The sequence below is a fragment of the Camelus bactrianus genome, chromosome 26 (assembly GCF_048773025.1).
Source record: "Camelus bactrianus isolate YW-2024 breed Bactrian camel chromosome 26, ASM4877302v1, whole genome shotgun sequence".
Lineage (NCBI taxonomy): Eukaryota > Metazoa > Chordata > Mammalia > Artiodactyla > Camelidae > Camelus > Camelus bactrianus.
In genome coordinates this window covers 32,690,069-32,706,312 of record NC_133564.1, presented here as the reverse complement: position 1 = coordinate 32,706,312, position 16,244 = coordinate 32,690,069, and positions in this window count along the sequence as shown.

Sequence of the window (16,244 nt, the reverse complement as noted above, 5' to 3'; positions counted from 1 at the left end):
CCCACCTCCTCCTCTTTCCTGAACTTTTTTCCCAATCTATGGCCACAGGCTGATTTTCCACCTTCAGTGCCCAGCAGGTTGTCCAAATTCTCTTAAGGAATCAACTCTCTGAGGCCTGCTTCTCCAAAGGGTTATCTGGATTTTTATCAAAAATAAAGACTGTGGAAAAAACGTGTGAGTAAATTACATTTAAATAGTATTCTTTGATTTTCAAAGGACATTTTCATATGCTGTTTTACACATCCCTGGGAAGCAGGGTAAAGCATTTAGCAACAGGCCTCACTGAAGGCTTTAGGGCAGGGGAAGACATAAGACAAGAGGCATCTGCCAGTAGGAAGATGCTGGATAGAGATGTCAGTGAGGACTCGCCTGCCACAGTCCAGGCGAGCTGAAAACAGAGCCTGAACTTGGGTAGTGGCAGTGGGGCTTGGAAGGAGGGAAGCATTGCCAGAAGCACTGTGGTGGTTGAATTGTTAGGACCTGGTGATGGATATGATAAGGAGACAAAGGGGAGAAGGGTAGAATTTAAATGTACCCATAAGAGTTCTGATCATGAGTGACTGGGGAAAAGCACTAAATCAGGAACAGGAGCCAGCTGAGCACAGGATGATGAAGAGTAGGATTTTAGACATATTGAGTTTGAGATGCTTGGCAAGATACTCAGGCGTGAATGTCTGGGAGACAGTTATAAATGAGGTATCAAAAATTAGGGAAACATTTAAAGCTTGAGATGTAGATTTCAGGGTTATCTGCCTCAAATCAATTGTTTAAGTTCTGGGAAAGAATGAGATGGTTAAATACAAGGTCTGCTATAGGACACAGAGAAGTTATTTCTAGGGACGGTAGTCTGGGGGAAGTACTTGTGAAGGCTTTATCTGAACAGCATAAAATTAAGATCATATGCTCTGCTGGTTCCACTGCTGACATTAAAATGAACAAGATTATTTGTTCTCCTCAGTCCATAATGGTTTTAAAAATAATAATAACACCTGGGTAATTACTAGAACTCGACATGCTTAACTTTGTACTAAATAACCATAAAAAGTTAGACAATATTTTTACATGATGACATTAAAAGTAGTAATTATATAGCTTGTGATAATTTTAGAAATCCTAAACCTACTTCCTTTATGAATGTACAAGAAAAACACAACCAATGCCAGAAATTTAGATTCTATAAAAACTTAGATGGGTCCTCTTCAACAATCTACTTACTCAGAAGGAAAAAAAAAAAAATCAAGACAGCGCTTCTGTCTTATCACTTAGCCAAGTACAAAGTCAGGTACATGGCTATGGTCATCTGCAAAGCAATACTGTAGAAGTAGAAAGATGCAAAGTTTAAAAGACCTTCCCCTTATCCCTACATTACCTGATGCCTGAAATTCTACTGAAGTGTAGTCAGTTTACAATGTTGTGTTAATTTCTGTATCCCTGGCCTCCACCTTCTGTATGCCAGTAGCACCCTGTCCCCAAATCGTGATAACCAAAAATGCCTCCGGACATTGCCAAATGTCCCACTGGGGGCAAAATCAACCTTGGTTGAGAACTACTGTCTTAAAGATAAATGGCACTGCGACCAGCCTCTTTGTGAAGGAAGGATGAAAACGAGCTAAATTGGCTTAGATGATGAGAAGACTGAATGACAGGCACTGGTGCCCCAGGGAGTACTTTACAGAGGCACCTCACAGAGAAGGTAAAAGGGGAAAGGGCCAGGTTGGCTGTGGATGACAAGAGAACTTCCCAGGTTGGGTGCAGATGACAAGGGACCCACTGCGTGGGTTGCCAAGGGTGTGTGCTGTATTGGGCCTTTCATTAGATATGGCTCACTGCTGGCTGCTTCGCCCTGTGCCATAGTCACAGATACTATTGCTTTGTGTATGGTGGCTGTTATGCTATCTTTACATAAACTTAGCTTCTGTGAGTAGACCTGGGGAGAATTTCTTGTCGCATTTGGGTGGCACTTTTACTGAAGCATGAACAGTGGTACACTGCAGAGATGGGGATTACGCCAGTAGGAAATGAACTGCCTGGGTTTCAAATCCCAGCCCTGCCACTTAATAACTATGCCGTGTTTGTGCTTAATTTCCATGTCTGTAAAATGCGGTGATGAGTTGTACCTACTGCTCTGCTCTGCTTGGGCTGCCATAACAAAACACCACAGGCCGAGTGGGTTAGGCAACAGTGTGATAACGTGACTTATAGTGAGAAATATGCATTTGGTCTCTGTCCCATTCCTGGCATGGCGCTCCTAAAAGACTGAATTTTCTGTGATGAGAGTAATCAAGGTGTCCTTTGTTATTTTAATGAGGTGGCTTTTGGAAAACACCTGAGGACTCTGACTGGTTTTCTTGGGAGTCAATCACTGATTAGGGGATTGGAACTCCCAACTCCTCTCCAGGGAGGGGAGAGGGGCTAGAGGTGGAATCAATCACCAATGGCTGGTGATTTAATCCATCAAGTGTATGTAATGAAGAATTCATTAAGCCCAAAAGACAGGGTTCAGAGAACTTCCAGGTTGGCCAGCGTGAGGAGATTCAGGGAGAGTGGTGTACCTGGAAAGGGCACTTCTCCATACTTTGCCTTATGTATGGGTCCCACCTGGCAGCTCCTGGGTTATATCCTTTTATAATTAACTGGTAATTCAGTAAGTAAAGTGAGTCCTATGAGCTGCTCTAGCAAAATTAATCAAACCTAGGAAGCCAGTTAGCCAAAAGCACAGGAGACAACCTGAATCCATGATTGGATTCTGAAGCAAGAGGGGGATGGGCAGTCTTGTAGGACTGAGCCCTTAACCTGTGGGATGTGACTATTTCCAGTGTCAGAAGGCTCTGCTCTCTTAGCACAGAAGTAGCCTCTTTTGTTACTATCCCGTGATTATTGATTATAAAGGTGTTACAGTCAAAACACAGTCATTACCATTGGCCATCTTTAGGAAGAGAAAAGGATTTATTAACAGTAATAGATAACATTTATTAACAGACACTATTAAATGCTTGATTCACATTATTTCATTAAAAAAAAAAAGAAAAGAAGAGTTGAATTGTAGGACACACCCAGCTGATGTAGAATTATTTGGTGTGGGGGAAAAGAAACCCATATATTGGAATTGGTATCAGAAAGTTAGTGGGAACCAGAATTGTAAATAGGAAATTTCTCACAGTTCTGGAGGCTGAAAGTTTGAGATCAAGGTCCATCCTGTAGGGCTAGTTTCTGGTGAGAGTTCTTTCCCTGGCTTGTAGGTGGCCACCTTCTCCCTATGTCCCCATGTGGCCTTTGCTTGGTACATTGCATGTGCAGTGTAATCTCTGGTGTCCCTCCCTATAAGGACACTTGTCCATGTGGATCAAGGTTCTACCCTTACAGCCTCCTTTAACCTTAATTACTTCCTTCGAGGCTCCATCTCCATGCCAGAGGTGGCAGGAACTGCATGGCTTCTCTTAAACATTCTCAGGAGCAATTCCAAGAATCTTGACTCTGTAATGAGAGAGACCCATCCTCTGGGAGAAGGAATAAACGTTAGGGTAGGAAAGGGGAGAGCTTTGAGAATTAAGTTGCCTTAATTGATCTAAACTCTCTTTATATATCACATCAATCCTTTTGATAAACAAGTACATCCTGGTTTCTTCTATGACATTCACATTTTTTCAAGGTGCAGACAAGCTTGGGAGAGTTCTGTTATTTCAAGTACAGAAACCCGGATGGGTCACAAAAAGCTCTTAAACAAGTAGATGTCCTTAGCTGAAAACCTCCTTCATCCAATTCAGGACACAAGGTGGTGTGATTTGGTGACTAAAGAGTGCCCACTCAAAAGACGCCCCCAGGGCCTGGCATGGAGTTGGAAATAATACCGTCAGCAATTGATCTTTTTTGGAAAACATGCTCCTGTCAAAAGAATCTGCAAATTCTCCTGGGTCCAGCATTCAGGCCATAAAGCCTTAGTGAAACTGGAAATTGCCTCCCTGACTGAGTCACTGGGGTTGCTCAAAAACCTGCGGCCCCTGGAAGCTGAAGCTGGGAAAGGAGAGAGGGGAGGTATGTACAGGAGGCTAGGCTTGCCAGCTTCACAGCTCACCTAGGGAATCAGCCAGTTTTGTTTCTCCTTCCTCCTACAGAAGAGCAGCTTTTAAAATCAGTTGAATTTTTACAGTGGCTTGAGATGGAATCTCCTGATTCTGACCAAGGCCACATACTTGTACCAATGACAAACCCATGGTAAGGCTCTCCCCACAGTTCTGGGGAAGCTTTTTAAATCTTTATTTATATTGGTGGGGGGAGGGAGGTAATTAGGCTTATTTATTTATTTGTATATTTATTTATTTAGAGGAGGGACTGGGGATTGAACCCAAGACCTCATGCATGCTGAGCATGTGCTTTACCATTTGAGATATGCCCTCCCCGTTCCCCGCACCGCCCCCGAGAAGCTTTAGAAGAATTTAAGCAGCGTGTCCTCTCCAGAACTAAGAGCTACCACAAGACTCAGTTTCCCCACCTTAGCAACCAGCACAAGTGCCCAGGTCCTTTCAAGTTATGGTAGGGGCAGAGAAACCTTTCTTAGTAAGCTTGCCCAAAGGTCATCCAATTCCCTTAAGGAACGTAACTTGTTTAACTTATTGTTCAAAATTGATTAGGGTCCATACAGTTCATAACTCTGTCACTCTAGTTGGACACATTTTAGGTTGGTTCAGATTTGGGGGCATCCTAGTCAACACAGAGGTCACCCAGTGACCACCCTGTCATTGAGAACCTCCCTTCTTTGGGGTTGTGTAGTCAGAGAAGCATTTAGTGGTTCTCAAGTGGATTGAAAGCGCTAATGACCCTTCACATGATCCCCCAAGGAAGACTCCAAGAAGGAGTTTTTTGAGGACCACAGCAGCCTTCCAATGTGGGGCTTGGGACTAGGAATGCTGGCTGCTGGAAATGCCACACTGTATCAACACACATCACCTTACACCCACCCCACAAATCACCAAGCAATAACAATATATGACAACAACACAACCTTTGAGATGGGCATACCATATCATACCCATTTTATAGATGACAAATCTGAGGCATAAAAGTAACTTGCCCAAACCCACATAGCATGGATTCAGGAGCCAGGATTTGGATCCAGAGAGTATGGTGCCAGTGTCTCTGCCTGTGGCCACAGCTCCCCAACAGCATGGTGCCAGGAGACTCCAACCATCTCCTCTGACCTTCTCCTTTAACCACTCTGCCCAGGAAAGGAGAGGAGGAAGAGGGTAAGGAGTTGGGGGCTCTCTCCCTGGTACCTGGCAGGAGTGGCTGTCTTCACTCTGCAGGATTCACACTGACAGGTGGGAGGAATTTGAGGGGAATTCTTTTGGAGCTCAAAGAAGCAATTTGCCCATGGAGAATGGACTCCACCTCAAAGTGGCTTGGTAAACACTTTTTGGAGGGGAAGGCAGTTGTCTTATGGAGTAATCAATAACTAGAAGCCTGGGTTGTTGGTACCACAGGTTAGTCTGTCTACTCAGGGTGGAGGGTCCTACACTTTCCATCTGTCCTGTGGGGACTCCACTGACTTTCTGTGTATTCTGAGCATCCTGCCACGAGAGAGGGTTCCCACACATCTGTTATGCCAGCCACCAGTTTACACTACAGCTTCTGAACGTTTTCAGCTTTTGTCCTTCTGAGTTAAATAATTTATATTAGTGAACATATAGACTTACTTACATTAATCTGAATACATCTTATGAAATTATTTTCTATTTTTGTAATATTGACATACAATATTCACAGGCGATATTTCTATAAAATTCTTGAACCAGAGGAGGAGAGTATTATAGCTTCATAACAGACAGGTGGTAAGGAAAAACATCCTTTAAGTCCCTCCCATCCTTTATATAATTCCTCACAAACTCAGTGCTATTTTCATCATTTCAACTGTAAAAGGATCTACATTAGAGCCAGCATAAAAAAAGCAGAAATGAACAAGAGAGGTAGGAAAGAGTGTGTTGTGTATTCACCAGAATGGTTACATCAGAATCCCTTCTGCACTTACTGTGACCTGGGAAAGGTACCTAACTTCTTGGTATCTCAGTTTCCTTATCTGTAACATGTGAAAATATTAATGTTACTTCATAGTTAAAAAGATTTTCTAGAGGCAAGGGATCCTTCCCGAAATCTTTGTAGGGTTTTTGTGAGGGTTAAATAAGTTAACAGTTGTGAAGCAGTTAGAATGGTGCTTAGAACATATTATTAATTGAATAGAGGAAGAAAAATATTACCATATGCTGTAGACATGTAGATATGTTCATACACCTATAATTCACTAAAAAATAGAAGTAATAAGTAAATTTAGCAAAACAATCAAATCCAGTTTAATCTCACAAATATTTTCTTATATTTCAGCAACAAGCAGTGTTTGGAACTGAATTGTGTTCCTCCCAAATACTTATGTTGAAGTGCTTAGTTCCAGAACCTAAAAAAGTGGCTTTGGAACTAGGTAATGGATAGAGGCTGGAGGAATTTTGAGGTGCATGTTAGAAAAAGCCTGGGTGGTTTGAAGAGATTTTTGGTACAAATAGAGGAACTTTGAGTGCTTTTTGTGAGGTCTCAGACACTGAAAGAAGATGACCCTTGTTATCAAGTGGCGAGGAGCTTGGCTGAATGGTGTTCCATGGTTTGGTGGAAGGTAGGACATCTGAGTGATGAATTTGTGTATTTAGCTGAGGAGATCCCTAAGCAACGTGTGGAAGGTGTGTCCTATTTTCCTTTTACTGCTGTCAGTAAAATGTGAGAGGAGAGGCATAAACTGAAGAAGAAATTGTTAAGCAAAAAGGAACCAGAATTTGAAAGTCTGGAAAATTCTCAGCGTATCCATATTTTCAAAAAGCAAGAAAGTGTGTTCTGGAGAGAACTCCAAGGGTATGTCTACATAATCACTCCATAAAGACTGTGGTATGACTCATAGACATAAACAACCATCTCAGCCAACATGCTGCCAGCTTGGACTGAAGCGGACAGAGACAGCATATGAAAAGAAATAAAAGAAATCTGTCAGACTTATGGGATTCTGTCAGTTGACCCAAACGAAAGAGAAGGGAGCCTAAAAGGATCATTCTCCAGCCTTACAATTTAACGGAGTTTGCTTGCTAGGTTGTGGACTTGCTTGGGACCCTTTACTTTTTCTAATTTCTCAGTTTTGGAAGGTGGGTGTCTATCCTATGCCTGTCCCAGCATTGTGTTTTGAAAGCAGGTAACTTGTCTGATTTCACAAGTTCACAGCTGGAGAGGAGTTTTGAGTCAGGATGAATCATACTTCAAGTCTCACTCATATCTTAGATGAAAATTCGATGAGATTTTTTTTTATTGAAGTATAGTCAGTTACAGTGTGTCAGTTTCTGGTGTACAGCATCATGTCTCAGTCATACATATATATGCATGTATTTGTTTTCATACTTTTTCATTAAAGGTTATTACAAGATATTGAAGATGGTTCCCTATGCTGTACAGAGGAAATTTGTTTTTTAATCTGTTTTTATATGTTGTAGTTAATATTTGAAAACCTTGAATTCCCAAATTCCCTTCCCACACCCTTTCCACCTGGTAACCATCAGATTGTTTACTATGTCAAAACTCATTTGTTTTCTAGATGCGTTCATTAATCTCCTTTTTTCTTTTTTTAAGATCCCACATATGAGTGGTATCGTATGGTATTTTTCTTTCTCTTTCTGGCTTCACTTTGAATGACGATCTCCAGGTCCATCAATGTTGCAGCAAACGGCATTATTTTATTCTTTTTTTTTTTGTGACTGAGTAGTATTGCATTGTATAAATATATAACTGCCTTATCCAGTCATCTGTCAATGGACATTGAGGTTGCTTCCATGTCTTGGCATCTTGGCTATTGTAAATAGTGCTGCTGTGAACATTGGTGAAAATGTAGTTTGGTGCAGCCATTATGGAAAACAGTATGGAGATGCCTCAAAAAAACTAAACATAGCTTTACCATATGATCCAGCAATCCCATTCCTGGGCGTATATCCTGAGGGGACTCTAATTTGAAAAGATACATGCACCCCAATGTTTGATGAAATTTTGGACTTAGAGTTGATGCTAGACTAAGTTAAAACTTTGGGGGCTATTAGAATTGGGTTAACGTATTTTATACATAAGAGGACATGAATTTGGGAGAGGGTCCAGAGGAAACAATGTCATAGGCTGATTTGTATCCCCTCAAAATTCATATGTTGAAGCCCTGACCAATAGTATCTCAGAATGTGTCTCTACTTGGAGACAGGCCTTTAAAGAGGCAATTAAGGTGAAATCAGGTCATAAACCCTAGTCCAACAGGACATTCTTATAAGAAGAAAGCATTAGGATAAGACAACACAGAGATTGTATGAGGACACAGGGAGGAAGCAGCCATCTGCAACCTAGGGAGAAAGGCCAGCCAACACCTTGATCTTGGACTTTTTTAGCATCCAGAACTGTAAGAAAATAAATTTCCATTGCTTGAGCCAGTCAGTCTATGATCTTTTGCCCTAGCAGACTAATACAACCAGTTAGAAAATATAATGGGAAACCACCATTTAAAATGGGCACCACTCTGGATTGTCGGAGAAGTACTCTTGAAAGTGGGGAGCCCATCCTTTCCTTTGTTCTGGGCCTCACGTGGTCACGTGGGCCCTGAAGTTGTTGATGTCCAAGTTATTTGAGCTTTTGATCCTTTCTCCTCTCCCAAGAGAGATGCTTTTGTGGGCCTCTCACGTTCACGGTTTTATCCCAAATCCCTTTGCTTAGGGGACTCGCATTCCACAAGCACCTCCTTTCTGGAAGACGCTCTTGCCTCACGGTTGCAGGGCTGAGAGGTCCACATAGTGGGACCTCTCAGAGCAAAGGATAAAGCTGTCCCAGGGCAGTCCTGGAATCTCAGTATTTAAAGAGATGGTAGGGAAGGAAAAACAAGAATGAAGAGTTTCCTTTAGGAAGGCAAGCAGTTCCTTTCTCCAACAGAGGTGTCACGCGTCTTGGTATTTGAGTTCTATGCAGGCACTTGGCCACAGTAGCGGCGGACACCTCACGGCTTAACGGGCTGCGCAACGAGTCGAGTGAATTCCGGACGCCGGACTGTGGTGTGCAAGCGTATGGCATCTCTTTATTTTCTTAAAAGGAAAAGCCAGGTCCAAAGATTGGAAAAGCAGGCAAACACTGAGCTTGTTTCCTGGGCAGGCAAAGGAACTCACACTTGAGAATAATTTACCAAGTGCCTCCCTGGAGGAGAAAAGTCAGGAGATTTTTATGGCTTGGAAGGAGAGTTTGGTGGTGGCTTTATGAATCAAATATTAACATTTTCTGGTTGGATAAAGCCAAATGATTACATAAGTTTTTTATCTTGTTGGTTTATTGTCCCACTGTTTATTGGGCAGGAAGAATGTTAATTAGGTCCACTGAGGCTCTGGTATATGGATAAGTCAAAGGTCTTAGGTTTTTAGCTTTGGTTAGAGTTCACAGCTGCTTATCAATTGTTGGCTGGCTGGAATGGAATCTCATAAAACACAGCATCCACAGGGTGGGAGGTTATAGCTCAAGTGGCAGAGTGCACACTTAGCAGGCTTGAGGCTTTGGGTTCAATCCTCGGAACCTCCATTAAAAAAGAACAACTAATAATAAACAAAGAAACAGACGTAACGACCTCCCTCCCCCAAAACAAAACAAAACAAAACAACAAGCAAAAAACCCCCCACCGTGTTCGTTTTAATATCTCCTAGGCAGTTGATGGTGCAAGTGGAGAGGGCTTCATTTACACCCACATTTAGCCTGACCATTGGGAAATGTGAACACAATAATTCCTGGCACTTAAACTCCCCTTGGTTTTGTGCTGCAGTTTCATTCTGGGTCAAGGTCCTCTGGTCACTGGCCATCTGCCTTCACAGCCACCGCTGAGAAAGACATCTCTTAGAGCAGGCAGATAGCTAGATGTGACCAGAGAAAGAAGGACACAGGCCAAATGGCAGGAATTGAGCAAAAAAGGAGGGGCATGGGCCCAACGCAGGAAACCATACACTATGCAAACAACAGAGGTCCTAGAGCTGACAAAAAAAAGCAGGAGCCTCTGGACTGACAAGAAATCACACATTCTGGGATGACAGGTGACCTGGACATCAACAAAGAAAGATGGGAAAAGGCAGGAATCTCCAGTGTCCATGTCACTTTCTCTCATTATGCCCTCATTTTAAAAAAATTAGCCTTGCAGATTAGAAGCACCCATCATGCACCGATGCCGTGACACTTCCGATCCAGGCTAAATAAGGACAAAAGTCCCTCCTCCCCTTGGGAAGGTGAAACTAGGATGGGAATCAGGAAATATGACCCCAAACCCTTCTCTCCCCAGTGAGTATTCCACCCATTCATTTTTACACCCTATATAACCAACTTGCCAAAGACACTCAGGGCAGCTGCTCACCTGAGCCTGCCCGCTCTCCCCTTGAGAGCATACTATCTACCCTTTAATAAATCCTCACTTTACTTTCTTAGCCTCAATGTCTCCTCTGTGAATTCTTTCTGGGATGAGACAAGAATCTAATCACTATGCATTGTCCCTACGGACATTGTTTTCTCGAAATCAGAACCTCTTTTTTCTACTTCATGCTCCAGATCCAGTGAGGCTCAGAATTCTGTTATTGATCAACGTGGCCATTAAGTCATTCAAAGTTAATTTCTCCCTCTCTTAGCTAAGACAATCTCACATCTGAAGCCTTTCAGGTCACGCCCTTTAGGCACATACCAGTATGGCTTCCCTTACTTGTTCCCTTCCAAGATATATTTAATGTTTGCTCATAATATTGTGATTATAATATTTAATGATCTAATGATTTTAATATTTAAATAAAATATTTGGGGCACAGTTGACTCCATGATTTCTTAGTTGGTTGCCCAAACTGCTTCTTTCTCTATCAAAGTCTTCCTGACCCTCCTACTAAATTACTACTAAATAACCAGTTAACACATTGGTAAGAATTGGTACATGAAAACCCTTCACTAGTGCATCCATTGACAGAAGCTGCAAACTGACCTAAAGGAATCTGGCTAATCACCTATATCTATCTGTCAACTGTATATTATCTATCATCTATACATACATATACATATATATATATATTAGGAAATTTAAAAATAGCTTATATAGACACATAATTTAAAATTTAAAAATAGCTTACATAGGCATATAATTTGTCACTTGTTTAAAGTGTACAAATCAATGACTTTTGGTAAATTAATTACAGAATTGTGCAATCATTTCCACAATCCAATTTTAGAACATTTTCTTCTCCCCAACAGAGAGTTCCTATTCCCATCCCCAGCCACCTGCAACCACTAATCTATTTTAGGTCTCTATAGATTTAGCTTTTCTAGACATTAAATGGAATCATGCAATATGTGTTTTTGTGTCGAGTTTATTTCACTTAGCATAATGTTTTAAAGTTTATCCATGTGGTAGCAAGCATACTCTCCATTCCTTTTTATTGACAAACTGTTGTGTGAGTATAATATATTCTGTACATCCACTCACTCACTGATGGATATTTTAGTCATTTCCACTTTTTGTCCATTATGAATAACACTGCTATGACTCCATATACAAGTCTTTTGTGGACCTATGTCTTCATTCCTTTTGAGAAGATGCCTAGGAGTAAAGTTGCTGAGTCATGTGGTAAATTTCTGTTTACCCTTTTAAGAAACTGCCAACCTATTTTTCAAAGCAGCTGCAAAGCAGTGAGAAATTTACATTCCTAACTAATAAGGTATGAGGATTCCAGTTTGTCCACAACCTAACATTTGTTATTATCTGATTACTTTTGTTTGTTTGTAGCCATTCTATTGGGCATAAAGTGGTAGTCTCTTGGTAAATGCAAGTAGCCTCCAATGATTAGAATCAGGTGAAATCTGTCTTCTCCCCTAACTAGTGGTATGTAGACATGTAAGCAAGTCTTGGATCAGTTCTGTCAAATTTAGAAATATTTATTATCAAGAACAAAAATGATCATACAGCTTATTGTTATGAGTTTGAGGAAGCTCCAGTACACACCTTGAATGAGAGGTTTGTTACTCATTCTGCTCACCACAAAACAGGCCAATAAATCAGAAGGTGACGTGTTGGGGCAAGGAATAGCAACTTTATTCAGAAAGCTGGCAGACTAAGGTCTTGCAGAACCATCTTACTTACTCAAGTCAGAATGCAGGCTCCTGTTATGCTAAAAAAAAAAGGGGGGGGTGCGGTGGTTGGTTGTTGCAAACTTCTTGGTGTGGGAATTCTTTGTTCTTGCAGCTGTCCACCTGGGCCAGGACATGGTGCCCCTGTAAACCTCTAACAAAACAAGTGTTATTTTCTATTCTGCAACTTGTTATCTTTATATAAGTACAAGTGTTAATATCCTTAAAGGTCAGAGCCTTGAGAATAGGCTCTCCTGTCTATTTCAGACTAAAGGCAACGCTGTTTCACAAAAGGTGCAGAGCTAGCAAGACTGAGCCTAGAAAGCAGGGCACAGGGTTAAAGCCAAAGGAAGAGATCTAACATGGAGTCAGATTTGTTCTTTTCTGTTACAGGTTCATTTTGAGGAGAATATAGCAAAATTCTCGTGCCAGAACCAGGTCCTTACTAGTCAGACCAGGAAGCAGATCCTGCCCGGTAGTGCGAGGGGCACAGGACTCCAGCCCTCCAGCCCTCCTCTGAAGGTGAGGCTTCTGGACCTGCAGTTGCCAATACATGTCCTTGAAATGATGCTCACTGTACAATATTTCTGCCTAACAACATACCTGAGCCCCGCTCATTTTACCCATGGACAAATTATTTTTAACATCCATCATGCTTGTTACAAAATTCTTGGGTAAATTAAAAAAAATTTTTTTAGAGTGGTAATTAAGTTTATTTATTTATTGTTCTTATTTTTTATTTAATGGATGTACTGGGGATCAAACTCATAACCTCGTATATGGTAGGCATGCACTTCACCACTGAGCTATACCGTCCTCCGTTGCATAGATTTTGATGATATGTGAAGCCTTTGCAACACTACCTCTGATGTCTTGATTATTATTGGCTAGGGAACTTCAAAAGCTAACTAATCATTCTTAATGATGAGATGGAAAATGTTTAATAGGATCTCCAAAAAAGAAAAACCGAAAAAAAAACAAACCCCAGTCAGATTTATCATAAAGTTCAAAGTCTGAATTTCAACATAATATACAGTGCATTTGCAGACTTTCTTTCCATCTCCATCTACCATCATAATTCTGTGCACTAGCCACACCAAAGTAATCATTTGCTGGACCACCCCAAATTCCTTATTATCTGCATGTGACTACAATGTTGTTTCTATAGCCCAAGCACATCCAATTGTGTATTCATTTTATAAAAATGGAGTCATCTCTATATTCTTCTATCCAGCAGAATGCTAGATGCATGGTTAACATCCCCAGATCAACTAAATGCACTCACAAACTAGTTGGAGATTAAGTTGAAGCAAGCAAATAAATAACACATCATGATAGGGTCCCAAATAGCCACGCATACTAGGTACAACGGGAACACAGAGGAAGGAGCCATTATTTTTGCCTGGAGACAGGAAAATGGTTTCACAGAAAAGGAGCATTTTAACAAGGATGTAAATATAAGTAAGATTTTGTTAATACTTCTAGAAGCCTTAGATGACTTTCTTGGACTATAAAAAACACAAATTAAGATAAGGATCACAATTTGGAGAGTGGACTGAGGTGACTAGAGAGGCTGAGTGGCATCCTCTAGGAAAGTGATGGAAGAGTATTTTATTTACTATAGTGGGGCTGCTGGAGGCTAGTCAACAGGGAACACTGAGACAGCCACAGTTCTTTCTTAGTCCTCACATCTTCACATTTCCATAGCTCAAGCCTGCCTGCCACTCTCTGCATGGTGATGACCTGGGGGTGCCAGGTCAGAGTCTGTTTATTTATTTAAATGTTTTAATTGAAATATTTTTGACATACGACATTATATAGATTTAAGTCATACAACCTGGTACTTTGATACATTGATATATTGTAATATGATTGCCATTATAGCGTAGTTAGCAACTCTGTCACATCATGTAATTATCATTTCTCTTTAGTGGTGAGAATAATTACGTTCTAGTCTCTTAGCAAGTTTGATGATTGTAATACAATGTTGTTTATATTCACTAGGCTGTGTATTAGATCTCTAGCACTTACTTACTGCTCCTTGCAAGTTTGTACCCTTAAACATCATCTGTCTTACACCTCAACCTCCATTGTCTGGTAACCACAAGTTTACTCTCTGTTTTCATGAGCTTGGCTATTTTAGATTCCACATTCAAATTGTATCATACAGTATTTGTCTTTCTCTGCTTTATCTCAGCATAATGCCCTCAAGCCCATCCATTCTGTCACAAATAGAAGGGTGTTTTTTTCTCATAGCTGAAAAATACTCCATTATATGTATGTATGTATGTATGTATATATATATATATATATATATATATATATATATATATATATATATATATTTAATGTCCATTATATATATTCCAATATATTTATACATTTATTTATGTATATAAAACATCTTCTTTATCCATTCATCCATGAACAGGCACTTAGGTTATTACCATAGCTTGGCTATTGTGAATAATGCATCAATAAACATGGGAGTGCAGATATAGCTTCCATATCCTATTTTTATTTCTTTTGGGTTTATACCCAAAAGTGGAATTGCTGGATCGTCTAGTAGATCTAGTTGCAATTTTTGGAGAAACCTCAATATTGCCTCTCATAGTGGCTGAACCAATTTACGTTCCTATTAACAGTGTATGAGGATTGTCTTTTCCCCACATCTTCACTAACACTACAGTGTTAGAGTACTGTGAATCTACCTGTATATTTACTTGCATCAGTGTGTTGAGTATTTTTGTATGTTTTTGTGCTACCAATTAGCATCCTTTCTTTTCAGCTTGAAGAACTCCACTCAGCATTTCTTGTAAGGCAAGTTGAATGGTGATGAATTATTTTTTGGGGATTCTTTACCTCTGCTTTATTTCTGAAGGACAATCTTGCTGGTTAAATTATTCTTTGTTGACGTTATTTTTTTTCTTTCAACCCTTTGACTATATCATCCCATTCTCTCCTGGCCTGCAAGATTTCTGCAGAGAAATCCATTGCTTGTCCCTTTGGATGAGAGAAATTTTTATCCTTACTTCTTTTAAAATTCTCCTTGATTTTTATTTTTTAAAGTTTTGCTATAACGCATCTTGGAAAAAACTGTCTGGGATTGAAATTATGGGGTGACCTATTAGCCTTATGAACTTGGATGTCCAAATTTCTCCCCAGGTTTGAGATGGTCTCAATCATTATTTCTTTGAGTAAACTTTTTGCCCCATTTCTCTCTCTCTTTTCCTTCTGGGACTCCAGTGATGTGTGCATTGTTCCTTTTAAGGGTGTGCAATAAGTCTCAAGGGCTGTCCTCATTCCTTTTTATTATTTTTGCTCCTCTGAGTGGATAACTTCAAGTACTTTAACTTTAAGCTCACTGCCTCTTCTGCTGGTCCAATCTGTTGTTGAAGCTCTCGATTGAATTCTTCAGTGCAGTTTTGCATTCATCTCGAAAACTTTGTTTTGTTAAGTTATGTTTAAAATTTGTGTTTATCTTCTCATTTTGTTCTTATAATTTTCCTGATTTCATTAATGTTTTAATTTGCATTCTCCTGTACTTCTCTAAGCATATATATTTACAAAAATTATTTTGGAATTTTGTTGAGCAATTCCAGTACCTCTGGGAATTCTGTTCAGTTACTGGAAGTTTACTATGTTCCTTTGGGGGCGTCCTCTTTCTCTGAGTCTCTGTGATTCCTGCAGTCTTGCATAGGTGTCTGTGCATTTGAAGAAGCAGTCACCTCTTCCAGAGTTTACGGACTGACTTTGATAAGGAAAGGCCGTCATCTGCTGATGCAGGGGATACTGGAGTGTGCTGTGATCCCAGGTCCAGTAGCGCAGGGTGCCAAGAACAAGAGCAATTGCCACTCCAAGTCTGGGAATGCCTTGATGTCTTGTTGGTGCAGGCTTCTAAGGTCTGCAGGATCACCCACTGCCTGGCCCTTGGTGAGAGCTACAGGGAGTCTGAAGTTGCTGCCAGGCCAGTTGGAGTTTTTAGTGTAGAACCCGCAGGACCAGTAGGTAGGGACTAGGGCAGGCAAAAGTGGTGGCCGGAGCCAGTGATGTGCACACACTCAGCT